At 40.5% G+C, this 14,952-nt stretch overlaps 1 long non-coding RNA gene across 1 annotated transcript; it reads left to right on the plus strand.

Annotated features, from left to right (window-relative positions):
• Positions 1-4,181: 4,181 nt before the first annotated feature.
• On the plus strand, positions 4,182-9,620 carry LOC142361806 (uncharacterized). The gene is made up of 4 exons (XR_012764419.1): positions 4,182-4,398; positions 6,052-6,131; positions 8,500-8,600; positions 9,509-9,620. It is a non-coding gene; the product is annotated as an uncharacterized LOC142361806 (long non-coding RNA).
• The last annotated feature ends 5,332 nt before the right edge of the window (positions 9,621-14,952 follow it).

Here is a 14,952-nt window from a genome sequence, read left to right on the forward strand (position 1 = left end):
CAAGGTGATTTGAAACAACATATACAACATATTCCTTGATAGCTAAAGAAAGGTACGGGGATTTTCTTCCTATGTTAGGAGTAGCTATCCGGCCACCTTGTACACTTAGAACTGCTTGGCAAGCTTCCGGACAGATTTACTGGTAGGTAAAGATACTGTGCTTGGTGTACTTGCACAGTATTATAAAGCCTAAACTTCTCTCAGTGAGACATCACACTTGAAGCAAAACCTGATTATCTACTGCAGCTATTAGGTTTCTACGGAACCAAGACTTGGAGATTCAGTGGCTTCTAAGACTCTTCTCCAGCATTCTTGAGATCCTTCTGTGACCATAACAAGTTGCATCTATGATTTCAGAACTTTTAGGGTATATGCTGTAGAGTGAAATTAGGGCTGTATGCATTTCAGGCTCTTGGATTGAGATACTGAGTAGCCCTAGAAAAATCTGGGAGCCCTGAAGTCTGTTTAGAGAGTTCCCTCCCTGGAAATCCTTGGACCTTGTTAGTCAAATTAATTTCAGCTTCAGTTAATATTTAGCACCTGCTAGAATCCTCAGTGACCAACATCCTTGTTAGACAGAAGCTCTTCAAATGCTTTGCATTTTTGAAATGTTTTAGGGTCTTAAACAATGTTATGATCTGAATCATCCTTTTATAATAAAACAAGTTGTACTTGTCGTTCCCCTACTTTGTCATTTTTTCAGTACATCTGTCAGTAAATGTTACTTACATTTATGTTAGCAGAACTCAATAATAGTCAATGTAGAATTCGGTGAACTTGCAGTAGGATTAGCGCTTCGAACAATAGGCATTAATTTTCTGTGCTGGAAAAACTTGAGTCTAGACTTCTGCCATTTAGGCGTTTCTATCTAGGCAACTGCTACTGAATACTGAGATCTTGTCTTTTGCAGATATCTGCTCTGCCCTGCTCAAACCGTGCTTCTAGGGAGAAGTAGTTCATCCAGATGTAGTGACCGAGTATGCAAGGGAAGGGAAACTGAGAGAAAATGATGTAAATATTGAACTGCTATACAAGAACTTCAAGTCTCCAGAGATGAGACAGTAGCCGAGAGCTTCCACTGCATGTATCGGGTGCAGGGTGACTACCTGCAGGGCAAGTGGCCTTAGAGCCATACGCTTTCTCAGCCAGTTTCAGCCTATGTCTGTGCACCCCTTTTTGTAAGAATTCTTTTTCATGCTGCTTCTTCAATTTCAAAAATGTATTTGCAGTTTTTTAAATTGCAATGTTTTAAGTTTTTTAAATTTATCAAGCATGGAGATGAGCTGTGTATCATTGCAAGGCCAGGTGTGATTCACTTCAAAATGGAAATAGTCTAAGACACTCTGGATTTAGCTGAGGCTTTGCAAACTGTTGGGTTTATTAAAATCTTTTACAGATTAATAATTGTCACAAATAGGACTCTGATCTTTGGGCTGCCGTGATCTATAGTACAAAATTCCAATATATTTTTAAAAATCTGTGGAGTGAATACTTGTATATCAGGTTGCCTTTCTCTGTCAGGTAACAGCATGCCTCTACTGCCGTTCCGTTGTTCAGAGACACGAACAACTCCTTCCACTGATAAAGAGCTGATGTTTTAAACTGCTTGATTTATATGACTTACCAGGTTTGTTGCCAACTTCCTTATTCTTCCTCTGTATCTGGCAAATTTAGAAGTCTCAAAATGTCTTACACTTGTTAACATTTAACTTTCTTCTTTTGCAATCTTTTCAAGCAGTAAGGAAGATGAAATAGTCACAAGATCCAAATATTTTGGATGTCACCTCTGTTTCAAATTTGATTTTTTGCTGCTTGCACTTAGAAGATAATCCCTAACATAGCCTCACTGCTCTGAATTTCTTTGTACTGGATACATAATGATGAAACTTGCTTTATTATTACTGGAAATAAGGTTTTGCTAAAATCTCGAAGAAATGTGCAACATTCCTAATTCCAATACGTAAGTAGTTTAATATTAGTGAGGAAGACTTGCAGTTTTATATCTATGTTTTGAGTATTTAGAACCTGGGTGTTAGGTTATCAGTAATTAAAACATTTGTGGCTCCTCCTGCGTGTATGCAGTATGATATGCCTGATCTTTAGGAAGACTAATGTGGTGAAGCAGTACTTGTCTTTTCCATTAGTTATCCACATGAAGGTGACACAGATTTCTATCACCTGAAACTTTTTAATATTATTTTCATAAATGCTGATTCAGGGATGCTGAGACATGGTCAGTTTGTGCATCTCGTACTAGTGAAACTGCAGAGGTTATAGGAACTGGTAAGTGGAAGGCAGAAGCAATATACTTCATGCTTGTAAAATTGTAACTGGATTTTTAAAGTCTGTAACACATGCAACTGCTTGATTCCTTGAATAAAATGCAATGTTACATGAAGACAACACTGCCTGCTTCAACAGAAGTAGAATATCAGCTAAAATGTAATGAAATCTTTCAAAGACTTTATGCTGATAAATTATTCCAGCCCTAAAGGCTGAACTGGCGTGGATTTTAGATATAGATGGAAATACTAAGTAGCTCTAGGACTTAAGCTAATACACGCTGTGATGTTCGTTGACTTAAGTGCCCATATGAACCTCGTTAGTTTCTAGACACTAATAATTACTAAAATACTGTATATTATACAGAGATATAACATAAATTAACATAATAAACACATCACTTTACAACAGCATCTTATGAAATGGTTTGCCACATGCTGCCAAAATAGTGGATTATGTCAGCTTCACGGGCCTTGCTGAATGTTTTGCCTAAGTAAAGTTATTTAAATTCTTAATGTGTTTTTTCTTCAATGAGGCAGGAAAAAATATTTATAATCATGGATTCATGATGGTGGTCTCTTGGATACTGATTATTCTGCATGGGTTTTTGCGAGTTTTTTTCCTCTACCTGTAGCCTATCTTGCCACTTTTGTGGTGTTTCTGCCGTTGCTGCTCTAGGTCCCAAGCAGGATTCTCAAGGCACAGCAGTTTTGAAGTCTCTGGTTGTCAGTGGGATTTTCCTGTTCTTTGGCTTCCAGGAATGCTCTTTTGAAATAGTTTGTTCCTTGTTAATCATTATGAGAATGTTGTTTACTTTTACCTGATGGAGTTGGGCTGACCTTTATACCTTCAGTTCTTTTAGTTTGAGGTGTCAGTCATCATGTAAAGGCCATAATATTTCTCAGAGAAACATTTCTGATTTTTGCCCCTCGCTGTAGGGTAAGAGGAAAAAGGCAAGAAAATGGTGCTTCATGAGCCAGGCTTTTACTGGTTTACGGTGACATATAATGGTAATATTTACTACTTATAAGCCATGCACATAAATCTACATATTTATGTAGTAATGAATAAAGTAAAATGTTGTGACATTTCTAGTTGGAACATAATTGCCATGTATATTAACGCAGATCTGGGATCTGCATGTCAAAGAAAGTGAGCCAAAAGTAAAGCTAAATTACTAAATTCAGAACTATGAGAGTATCTCAAGAAGCTGTGATAAGGGAGGTTCTCAGGGAATAGACTAAAATATTTCTGTTTATAGCTAATGGCAAAGTAAAGGTGGTAAGCAGTGTAATACTTACAGCTGATTACCTACTGCAAAGTTAACCGTAGGCTAGTTCCTGTACTAAATTTCTGAAGTGTCTTAATAGCTCTGTTCTTTAGAATTGAAGCGGACTGAACATCAAAATAAAGTTCTGCTAGACTCAGTTTACATCTTTGAAATTCTGTGCCTCTTTCCCCCTTACTCTTTTTCGTCTCCTTTCCCATTTTCCCATCTAGCTCAGACTAGATTCAACAAACTTTAAATGAATGTTTCTCTTTTCCCTGTCACAACACCCGCCTATTGTTGCAGGTGTTGCCCCACTCCTGCCCCAACTTTAGAGTATTTACACTGTTTACACTCTGCTTGTTTTTGAAAGCTGCTCTCCTGATCTGTTTTCCATTCAGCGCTTCTTCACTGTACCTTATTCCCCTGGCTTTGTTGTCTTCTTGTCCTCTGTGCACCATCTTTCCCCTGTGAAAGATCCCCAGGCACTTGCTGCAGGCTCCCTGTGCTCGTTGGTGAAGGCGTAATGGTCCTGTGGCAACCCCGGCTTCTAAATTCTGTTGGTGGCTGACTGCAGGTGTAAGCGCACAGGGAGGTGTTGGGTAAAGTTTCAGAACCTGCATGTCTTCCCCAGCCAGAGCTGACGTGGGGAGTGCTGAATAGATCCAAAGCTGAACCCAGAGTGTGCTACCTTCTGATGTGCCGTCTTCATCTTTCACATCCTGTGTGTGGAGTACTGGCCCCGGCAGATATTATCTACAAGTACATCAGAAATTGTACAGTGGGAGACTTGAGCAAGACCTGTTGTATGTGAGGAACATCGCAAGGTTTAGCTGCAAGGAGTCCAGGTAATAGGGTCGGACTTAATGCTGAGATGGGGAGTGGGGAAATTCGGGGTTATGTTTTATATGGGTGTATATACAGGATGAAGAGAGACTCAATTTTGCTGGGTAATGTTACAATGGTGGTAGCAACACTTCAGCAAACACTCCAAAGCTTTCCATTTCGTTGATGTGCAAAGCCAAATGACTCTTTTGGGGGTTCTGACACCTCCCCCCCAACTACCTGGGCCTGTTTCTCAGGCAAAGTACCTACTGGATATGGCAGAATTGCTAGTTAGTTTGGGTTTTTTAGATCACAAAAATCTACTGACAGACTAAAGGAGGGACTAGTAATGAGAAGGTATCAATTGAGAGGAGAGAGGGTGATTGCTAGTGTCAAACAGGGAGGATGTACGTGCTGCTCTAGGGTTTTCTGAAAACTGTTTCTTTCAGCATGTTCACAAACAACCTTGAAGGTGAGGTTAAATTGATATTGATCATATTAACAAATGTAAAAACTGCTAAATAAAAGTAGTTAAAAATAGTGAGAAGGACAGTAGTTTGTTGTTGAATGAAAGTGAGGGGAGCTTTAACATAAGGAAGAACAAGATGCTACGGAACTGCTAAGGGTCCTGAAGTTACAGACTAAATTGTGACTCCTTGTTACTTGCTAGAGGGAACTTTGGTTCCTCCTAGAGGGGCTCTTTGTGCTTCAGCATTTGATGCTGTTCACCCTGAACTAACCACTGAGGCTTAGCAGAAACTAAGGTCTTACATCGCAGTGTTTCTAGTTGGATTGCAAACACACAGACTTTCTTTATAGGCTTGTATTTCGCTGGAGGAAGGGAGCTCTGGAGCTGTCGTGTATTGGACTTGCCAGACTTCCTTGAGATTCCCCTACCTACCAAAAAGATATTAAAAAGATAGATTGTAGCAAAATGAGGATCACAGAAGAGTTGGGGTTGGAAGGGATGTTTAGAGGTCATCTAGCTCAACCCTCCTGCAGTGAGCAGGGACATCTTCAACTAGACCAGGTTGCTCAGAGCCCTGTCCAACATGACCATGAAGGTTTCCAAGGGTGGGGCATCTACCACCTCTCTGGGCAACACGTTACAGTGTTTCACCACCCGCGGTGTAAAAGATTCCTTCCTTATATCCAGTCTAAATCTGCCCTCTTTTAGTTGAAAACCATTACCCTTTGTCCTATTGCTACAGGCCCTGCTAAAATATTTGTCCCCGTCTTTCTTATAGGCCCCTTTTAAGTACTGAAAGACCACAAGGAGGTGTCCCCAGACGTTTCTCTAGGCTGAACAATCCCAACTCTCCCAGCCTTTCTTCATAGGAGAAGCGTTCCAGAAAATGACAAAACTGGAAATAGGGAACTCCAGAGATCACACTGACACATAACTGGCATTGAGGCTTGTCTGTACTTTCTCTGAGAGATCTCTGGGTCCTGGAAACCAAAGGCTCAGCTCCATGGCAGTCCTTGAGAGTGCTGTCTTCTAGTCTTGGCCTCTTTGAAACATTGTTTAGTCTCAGAAGCCAAAAGGATACTTTACACCTATGTTTTAGGTGAATACACAGGTCTTAGTCCTAACATGGCCAAGGAAAGCAGAGGAGATTTTGAGCTCGCTGTATCCATGTTACCTTAAAATACTATAATATCGTGTCATGTTCTAGGTTATTTAAAGAAGTACAAGGGGCTTAGGATTTAACGAGTCTGTTCCTGAGCCTTGGCTGCAAACTTGGGAGTCAGACACGTGAGTATCCCTATGTCTAATATTAGTGTTAGTCTTTCTCTCTTCTCTCTGGCCTTCCTGGCAAATATTCTGCCTTCTTGCTAAAGATCCTCAGTGTGGGGGTAGGATATGGGGCACCTACGCATTCTTATTTCCTTGACTTATGCAAATCCTGATTCATTCCTAATGAACATATCTCTCCAGAGATGCTGACAGGTCGTGAGGGTAAACCTAGCAGCACACCCAATGTCCTCCCACCGTCCTCCCAGTCCACGATCCTCTTCTCTTCCAAGAGAAACCCCGCAGTCTGTTCTTTAAAGCACACTCTGTTCTGGGAGGTGCTGGGGTGTACAGGGAGTTTCACAATCCCGAGAGGAGGAAGCTCCAGTTTGCATTGTGCACTAACGTCTCAGTGGAGGTTGTAGGCAAATGCTTTCTCCTGCTGTTGGTACTTTTTGTGTCCTTTACATATAAGCAAGATGACATAAGAAAATCAGCAAGTGAACCCAGACCCTTAAATTTCATGCAGTGGGCAGAGAGAGGAAATGAAGTGTGGTTAACTGCCTACATCACTGTCTCCCTCACAGTCCATCCTCATTCCATGCTGAAAGGCCTTTCATGTTTCCATATTAGAAATAACATTAGCAGGGGAAAAAAAAAAACCAAACACATTCCCCTCCATACATTGCAGTTGTATCATCCTTTCCCAGGTGCCTGTTTTGTTTTTAAGAAAAATGATAATGGAAACACTAGTGGGGGAAGACAGAGCACAAGCAATTCCCACTCTTCCCTTTGAAGTGAGCAGTTTAAAAATGGGCTTATTTTGTTGGAATTCAGGGTAAGTGCTTTTCAATAGATGAGATACACTTTTGCTCAGTTCCAATGGACTCCACCAAATCAACCTCCCACTCAATTCAATTAATTCCCTCCCCCCTGTGTGTGAGGAGCAAGGTTTGGATATAAAAACACTGAATGTAAGATTAAAATGTCTACAGAGATGATCAGAAGGGAGTCTATTTTAATAACCCTTTCAGATTGCTGTGCATGAGATGTGGAAGTAGGAGGTTTAATCTCAGTGCAGTGCCTTTACAATTATAATCAGAATTGAGCAGTATTGGTCAATAGGAAATGTGCTCCTTGGGGTAGGGAGAGTACTGTAACAAGAATTAAGTCTCAGGATGTTAGTGAAGGAAACCATCTGAAAAGAATAATCAGCTGCAGTGCTATAGATCTCAGGTTCACAGAAAGAATTGTTCAAAACTAAACAGAAACCCATAGCAAGAAGCAGTAGAAAATTCACGGACTTAGGTCACCATTGTGTGAGCAGGAAAGAAACGCCAGTTCCAAGTGCATAGTGCTCGCGCGCTCTCTCTCTCTCTCTCTCTCTCTATCTCTTTATAGCAGAAATTTGCTCCTATAAATTAGCACAGGGTGCACAAAAGTTGTCATTAATTTTGGGCAGGTTACAGGTTGTGGAAACATATAAGGTGTTAATTGAAAATACCATTCTGCAGACCTTTTACCTGCTTCATCTCCCAGGCTAAAAGTTTGCTGAATTTTTCCTCTTTTGTCATATAATGTCTGTCTAATGTCTTTTAAATTAACTTTGGGCTGCTGGTGGCCGAGTTATTACATAGAAGCTGAGTTTAAGACCCATTATTATGAAGTTTTTGATTATTTGCCCTTTTTTCCTGTTCCTATTTATTGTGTGCATTATTTGGAATAAGAGATTAAATGTGATTAGCAAAAGTTCACTACTACTTCATGCAATTGTGCTTTGTGATGAGAATCTTATAGTATCTTTTAAAACTCTTGAAGACTGAGGTAAGGTGCTGTAATTCTCTGCTCTACAGATATCACTGGCTTAAGACACACAAACTCAAGCTGAATTATCATTTTGAAGTCATCAGAGAGCACTGGAAAATTCAGCAGTGGAAGAGGAGTATTTGCAGTTTTATATCTTTCATTTAAATGTGTAAGATTAAAACGGAGACCAGACATTAAGATAAGGAATATAACCTCTATGTACTCTTAACTTTATAATGTAGGAGTACAGGCTCTGCAGGTACAATCCTGTGGAGTCCTTGAACATCCTAAATAGCTGATTAAGGGTATATGTATGCAAGGTGAGGAAAATTGTAGGTGCACATCTCTTTATTTGCAAGCTGCTGCTAAGATGTGAATTCTGCTACTTAATATCTCCTGCTACCCTCTCTGCAGGGCCTATACTCAAAGGAAAGCTGTAAATAATACGAGTTTTGACAAAAGGCACTTGGATTTATTTTTCATATTCAAAAGAAGGGAAGTGGTATTAGCAAAAGTCACTCATGACAAACAAAATTTATTTGAATTACAGTGCATATTCATGAAAATGTTTGCATTTCCGCAGGTTTTGATCATCTATAGTATTTAGCACTTCGAACTTTCACATCAATGTATAAAAATTAACAATTCAGGATGCTCTTCATGCCACGACAATTTTTTGTGGGGGTAAGCTATTGCCTTAATACCTTTCTAAAACTGGAGGCTTTTAAATATCTATCATTAATCACAATTGTTAGTCCTTCATTATTTAAATTGTGCAGTACAGATGCCCATTTCTCATGCAGAAGCAAATGTAGAGTGTGGAGTTTAGTCTGTTTCCTTAAGACAAGCTTTAGTCACACGATAAGATACTTGAAATTACCATTTCAATTAAAAAGAGAATCTTGTTTCAAAGAGCTGATGATTATGATGTCTTTTCACTATATATATAAATATTACCGCTTCTGAATAATCAAATCGCTCAGTGGGCACAAGGAAGCAGGATCAGGCCTCATTTTTGAAATCTGTCTCTGAGGAACAGTTTTGCAAGGACAACAGCAACTAGGTAATGCTGTCAGTCATACCATGTCAGGCTGCGATTACCTAGGAAATTATGTCAGAAATACCAGACTGGGGCACAGAAACCAGCAAAATTGGCACCAATGGGGGGAAAAGTCATTATAGGTAGGTTTATTTTGTGAGAGTGTGGGATGGAGAAAACGGGGTCAGATAATGGGAAGAGGTATGGTAAGGTATGCAAAACTCCTCTGTCTTCCTGAAGGCTACAGTTATCCCCTCCAAATATAAAAGCTGCAAGATGTAGCCAAAATCTTGTGAAGCTGACCTTAGTATGAATATGCTGGAGTGAAAGTAATCTAATTATTTAGGAGTGCAGATGTATATGATACTAGTTTTGGTTAAAAATAGCACTGATTCCCTGGAATTATTGAACAAGCTACTAAGGAATTACCATATTATAGGGCATTGTAATAAATTTTAATTTTTATTTAATTTAAAATTAAAATTTAATTTAAACTTTTAAATTTATTTAATTTTATTAAATTTAATTTAAAAAAAAATTAATTTGCTTTCAGTACAAAGGTGTGTGGTGCTGCTATGTCTCAAGCCATAAATGAGCAGATGTCAGCAATGTAACCTGACTGTGTTCGACGTTGCTTGAGCTGCCTCTGCTTCCCCAGAGCCTGAAGCTGCAGTAAGTATCGTGGTGCTTGCTAGACCCAAAGCACCAGCGTGAAATACTAGTAAGAGACACTGTGGTGTGGCAGGGGGGAGAAGTGCCATAGGTCTCCCCATGTGTCCACCAGAGCTAATCTACCCTCTTGGTAATTAAGGTTTCCCTTCAGACCAGAGGACAGACCTGACCAGTGCTCCTGAGAGGGAGAAAGGGCCTGAGCTATACTTTCAGTCACTCTAGCTATCGCAGGTAGATTATTTGGATGATTGCAGGATCATTTGGTGGCTCACTCTCATAAGGCACCTTTGAACCCAGGCTGCCTTAATCTAGTGCTGAATAGAAGTTAATTTAGAGCTATTCAGAAGCTAATTTAGAGAGATTTACTGAGCTCTCTTCAAAGAAGCAGTCTTTTAGGATTCCATTTCTAAATCGTGATTTTTCTTTTTACTATGATTTCCAGGCTCTGCTTCAGGGAAAAAATGTCTTGGTTACTGTTATAGCACATCAGATGGTGGTTACTTGATATCTTTTAAGCAGTGCTCAGTTCTTCTGGAAACATCGACATTACCTTTACGTGGTGCAGGGACGATCTATGTGTGGCACATCCCTGTGGCTCTTGACTCCACTAGTACAGGCAAAGATCCCAACATTAGCTTGCAGTGGACTCCTGGATTGCAGCAAACACCTAACCTTGTGCGTTTTTCCTCAGGAATCTCTCAGTCACCATTTTTGTTACACACATCCTATCTACTGTTTGTCATCTTGTCACCAGGCAGGCTCCTGAGGCCCTGTGATGCTGTTCAGATGGACCCCTGGCCACCTTCCACCTTGGCCTGCAACAGGAGAGGGCTCACCTAGAGAGGGAATCAGATACTGTGTAAAAAACCTCCAATATTTCCAATAACAAATCTGCAGCTGGCACTGGGTTTTCTGGAACGCTTTCAGTGCATCTGAATTACCAGTTGTCTGAGGACTTTAGACAAACCTCATTCAGAACTTCAGGCTTTTGTGTCTTGGGGCTGTCAGATACCCCAGATGCTGAAGAACAAGCAGCAAACACATTTGAGGCCATGCAAGCACCATAGGATGGGCACCTGGTCTGTAAGTTGTGCCTCCAGCCTGTGATTTCTTTTGTGAGTGTAGGGCCTTTGGGCAAATTATTGTATCTCTGCCAAGTTCAGAACAAGGACTATATTGTGTGATTTGTGGGGCAGTGTAGAAACAGGGAGAGGTGAGCATCCCCTGTGTTGCTGTCTGGCTGCAAAGCAGAAAAGTTACGAAAATACCCTTTGGGGCATTGAGAGGACTGCTGCTCTGGGGGATTAATGTATTTTCTTGCTGATCCATCAGTGCTTTCCAACTGAAATGATTCTAAAATAATAATTCTTTATGCTAATACAGGTTGAGAACAGAAAGGATGCAGTGGTGAACCTGGAGCAAGGGAACATCAGGGCTTCTACTCTGCGGTCTGAAGTGCAGCACCAGGCTACCCAGGTGAGCACTCCCAGGCTACTTCAGCTGCAAGAGCAACGTGCAGCTTAGCCCAAGGCAACTACCTTGCACAGAGCTCTTGTCCACTGCAACTGAATTGTATCTACCACCTGATCCCGCCTGTTCAAGTGTGGCATGACCTATTGGTGGTATGATTTGTGCTGATCTTTAAACTAAGATATTTTAATTTCTATTTAGTATAAGGAAAAAGCCGGACCTTCATTGTTAATATGGCACACATCGCTATGCCCATGTAACTCAGTCCAAGGTCTGACCCTAAATCCCAGCTGAACAGGATGTGTGCTGCTGAGGGCAGAAAAAGAGGAGCACTTGCAGGCTTGTCTCAGCTCTTCCAGGAGAGTAGGAGGAAGCAAGCCCAAGAGACACAGTGATGCTTTCGGATACATCAAGCTGGTGGGTCTCCAGGCTGGGGAGCACTGCGAAGGCTGTGGGGTGCCACATGTCTGTTTGAGTTTGATAGAGGCTTGAGCACTGAGTTTCTGACTGTAAAAAGGATTAACTGCACTTGATAGAAAGATATGCAGAAATACAAGATTTTGGCCTTTTTAAAAGCTGGTACAAACCTACAGTGCAGGCAGAGTATATGCATGGCTCTGGACTGGGAATTGCATTGGAAGGAATAAAACTAGATGGCGGATTACCCCATGATATCTTTAACTCCTTCCTCACTTGCAGCAGTGTCCAATGGGTGTCAAATTCTATGTCTGGGTCTGAATTTGGCAGCATTTCACAGTGAGTGGTTCCGTTATAAATATTATACAAAACATAGGGCTGAAGGTGTCCTGACCCAATACACTTGAGCACACTTTCTTGCTTGAGTTCAGTATTTTCCTGGGGTGTCAGGTGGGAGCTCGATTCTTGTTTTCAGAGAAAACTTTCTAAAAGAGTGTGTTTGGCAGAGAAGTTAACTTCAGCTGAGATTTTATCTTTCTCTGTTATTCCTTCCAACCAGATAACTAAATTGATTAAAAAGCTGTTTTTAAAACACTGGATTACTCAGTCTTTTGTTCCTTTTACAAGAAAAATGTGCTAAATAAAAAGGAGCCTAAGGTTTCCAGTAGAGAGATGGGCCTGTAATCTTTGTGTCTATGTGTGGGAAGTACTTGAAAATTGCCTCCTACGGACAGATTAGTGACTTGTTGGTAGAGGGAAGTTTCTTAAAAATTATGCTTTGCATAAACTTTAAATTGCAGAAAACATCTACTTCCCTGTGAACTTCATTATTTAGGTACTATCTGAAATAAATTCAAGCTGACACCTCACAAATTGTTTGCTACTGATTCTTGTATTACTATACAGATGTTCCAAAAGCTTTCACACCAGCTTCTCCAGAAAATATCTGAAGACAAGGACAGGTTTAATTCTGTAGCATCCTTGTCTGGCAGGTACGCAGAAAGTTGAGTGGGCTGATCACATGCTTTTCATCTGTCAGTTCGTCACCGATAATAGGTGCTTGAATGAAAATTGCAGTTATTTCACACAGTACTGGATGCTGAAAGTTCATATGTCAAGAAAAGATGGACATGGAAAGAACAGAAAATGTTTCATAACAGACTTTATCTACAAAAGACATCCCTGAGCTGCCCTGTTGGGGGCAGTTATCTTTCGTGTAGATGTGATCTTGGCTTAATTTGGACTTGCAGATGCTTGTTGAAAAGAACATTATGCTCAGTCTGGGCCTGCCTACCCTGACACACCGAAACAAAGAGCAGGATTTTTCCAGCAGTGTTGAAGTCCACCTAAAGGCTGACAAAGTACTACAGTGCATTGTTTTCCTGATTTCCTGGAGCTGCAGCTCATTCCAGAATGCCAGCTACTGACACCTCTCAGCCACTGTTTCTTATCCACAGAGTTGTGCTGTAAGGTACAGCAGTTCCATAGGAGCAGCTCTATATATTCACCTCCAAATGCAGGTTGGACTCTACAGCTCTGCTGATTTTCATGACTAAACACAAACTTCCCTGGCTTTCCTTGTCTGAAAACAATTTTAACAACTCAGTCAAATTGCCCGCATCAGTGGTTACCTGGGCTGCAATTTATTCCAGATGATAAATACAGAAAGCTGTTCTTAACCTGGATTAGAGGCATCCTGGAGTGTTTCAAACAGCTCAGTTCTTGCAGGTTTTGGTATGGCATGTTACAACGTGACAGTAGCATGATGGAGTTGTTAAAATGGCCAGTTTGCCATTCGTAGTGCACCACTGATTTTTAACAGTAGCTAGGCAGGCTTTTTTCTGTGATTCATCTCCCCTAAATTTAGCTGCCTAAATATTCGACATCTCATCTGAACCAGTCATCTAGCGTAGGCTCAAAATTAGTCATCAGAGATAAGCAGCTCAACAGGACAGTCTGACCTGTGTCAAGATACCTTTCTAGCAGAGACAGGGGGTTAAGTCGTCTCTGGAGGCAACTGTTTTTCTCCACTGATTCTGACTTAATTTAGTGGCTTCCAACAGCAAGGTGAGGGAAGCTCTGTCCGTTGCTCTGTATTCCAAAAGTATCTTTTCAACTTCAGCTATCAATATCCTTCCTTTTAATCATGAAGAAACGTCTTGTGTTTGAAGCACCAAGCTGGATTTGCTGCCGTTATTTTCTGATTACTTCCTCTTTTTTTCTTATTATTTCTTCTTACTGCAAATAAGAAAAATTTCCAAGGTTAGGTGAAAAAGAGGATAGCTGTTCTACATTCTTTATTTAAACACATTTTTCCAGTGGTCCACAGCATAACTAGAGCTATGGGTTTCAATGTTTTCTCCTTAAAAACATAGATCAAACAGTATTGTGAAGCCATACATCTCCCCTGTCAAACATTTAATTTATTGTGCTGTTCATTTATAGCTTGAGACTAGAGAACTATTGGTTGACAAAAGAGGATGGATGGCTTTTTTATTGAGTCCTTACACAGCTGGCAGAAGATAGCAAATGGGGGAAGGAAATGTACAACACTCATTTCCAAGCTTCTAATAAATTGTGAATGGATCACAAGGGGTTATGCTAACTTAAATAAGTATTGCATTGCTTTTCTAAAGGATTGAGGGTTAACAATCATTTGTCTCATTCACCGTGGTTAAACTGAGTGTCAGAAAGCAGGTTAAAAACAAACTTTTATAGTGGTACACAACAGCTAATATTACGGATATACACAAGTAAATAGCATGATCCATTTCTAACTCAGTTATGGCTGTTGCTTCATCCCTCTGAAGTTAAAGCAATATTAGCATTAGAACAGTTCTTGTTTGGTATTATTTATTCCATTATACTTTAGAGCTCCTTTTCAAGTTAGTAGTTTATGGTAGTGGGATTTCAGCAGCTTGCTTCTCTGACAGCTCTGTCTGTTGAGTTTGTGCACAGGATGGCCGTGCTGTAGGCGGCACTTCGGGGCCCAGATGCTGCTGCTGCCTCGGAAGTTCTTGGTTACGACGCAGTGGGCATCCCTCAGCATCCACTCCTGTAATCTCTCTTCCTCTGATCATTTTGAAGTACATAAAAATCATGCCACTGTAGAAAAATGCCGATGCTTATTGGTTTGAAATAATAATTTCCTGGTTTGAATATTTTTCTGTTTTCTGCATTGTCAAGTTGTAGGTTTCATCTTCAGCTTTGGGGACCTTTGTCTCCTCTCTGCTTTTGCCTCACCATATCAGCCCTCATCTTTCTCTGTATCCATAATGCTGTTACTTCTATTTGGTAGTTTTATCGATCTGTAAACTTCATGTTCCTGCTGAGCATCCCGTAAGCATGGATACCACCCTTGACTCAATTAGTTTGCAAGGTCATTTGCACTATCAGCATTAAATGCATACTCTTACCAAGACTCCTAAGGGGAAAAAT

The sequence above is a fragment of the Opisthocomus hoazin genome, chromosome 6 (assembly GCF_030867145.1).
Source record: "Opisthocomus hoazin isolate bOpiHoa1 chromosome 6, bOpiHoa1.hap1, whole genome shotgun sequence".
NCBI classification, from domain to species: domain Eukaryota; kingdom Metazoa; phylum Chordata; class Aves; order Opisthocomiformes; family Opisthocomidae; genus Opisthocomus; species Opisthocomus hoazin.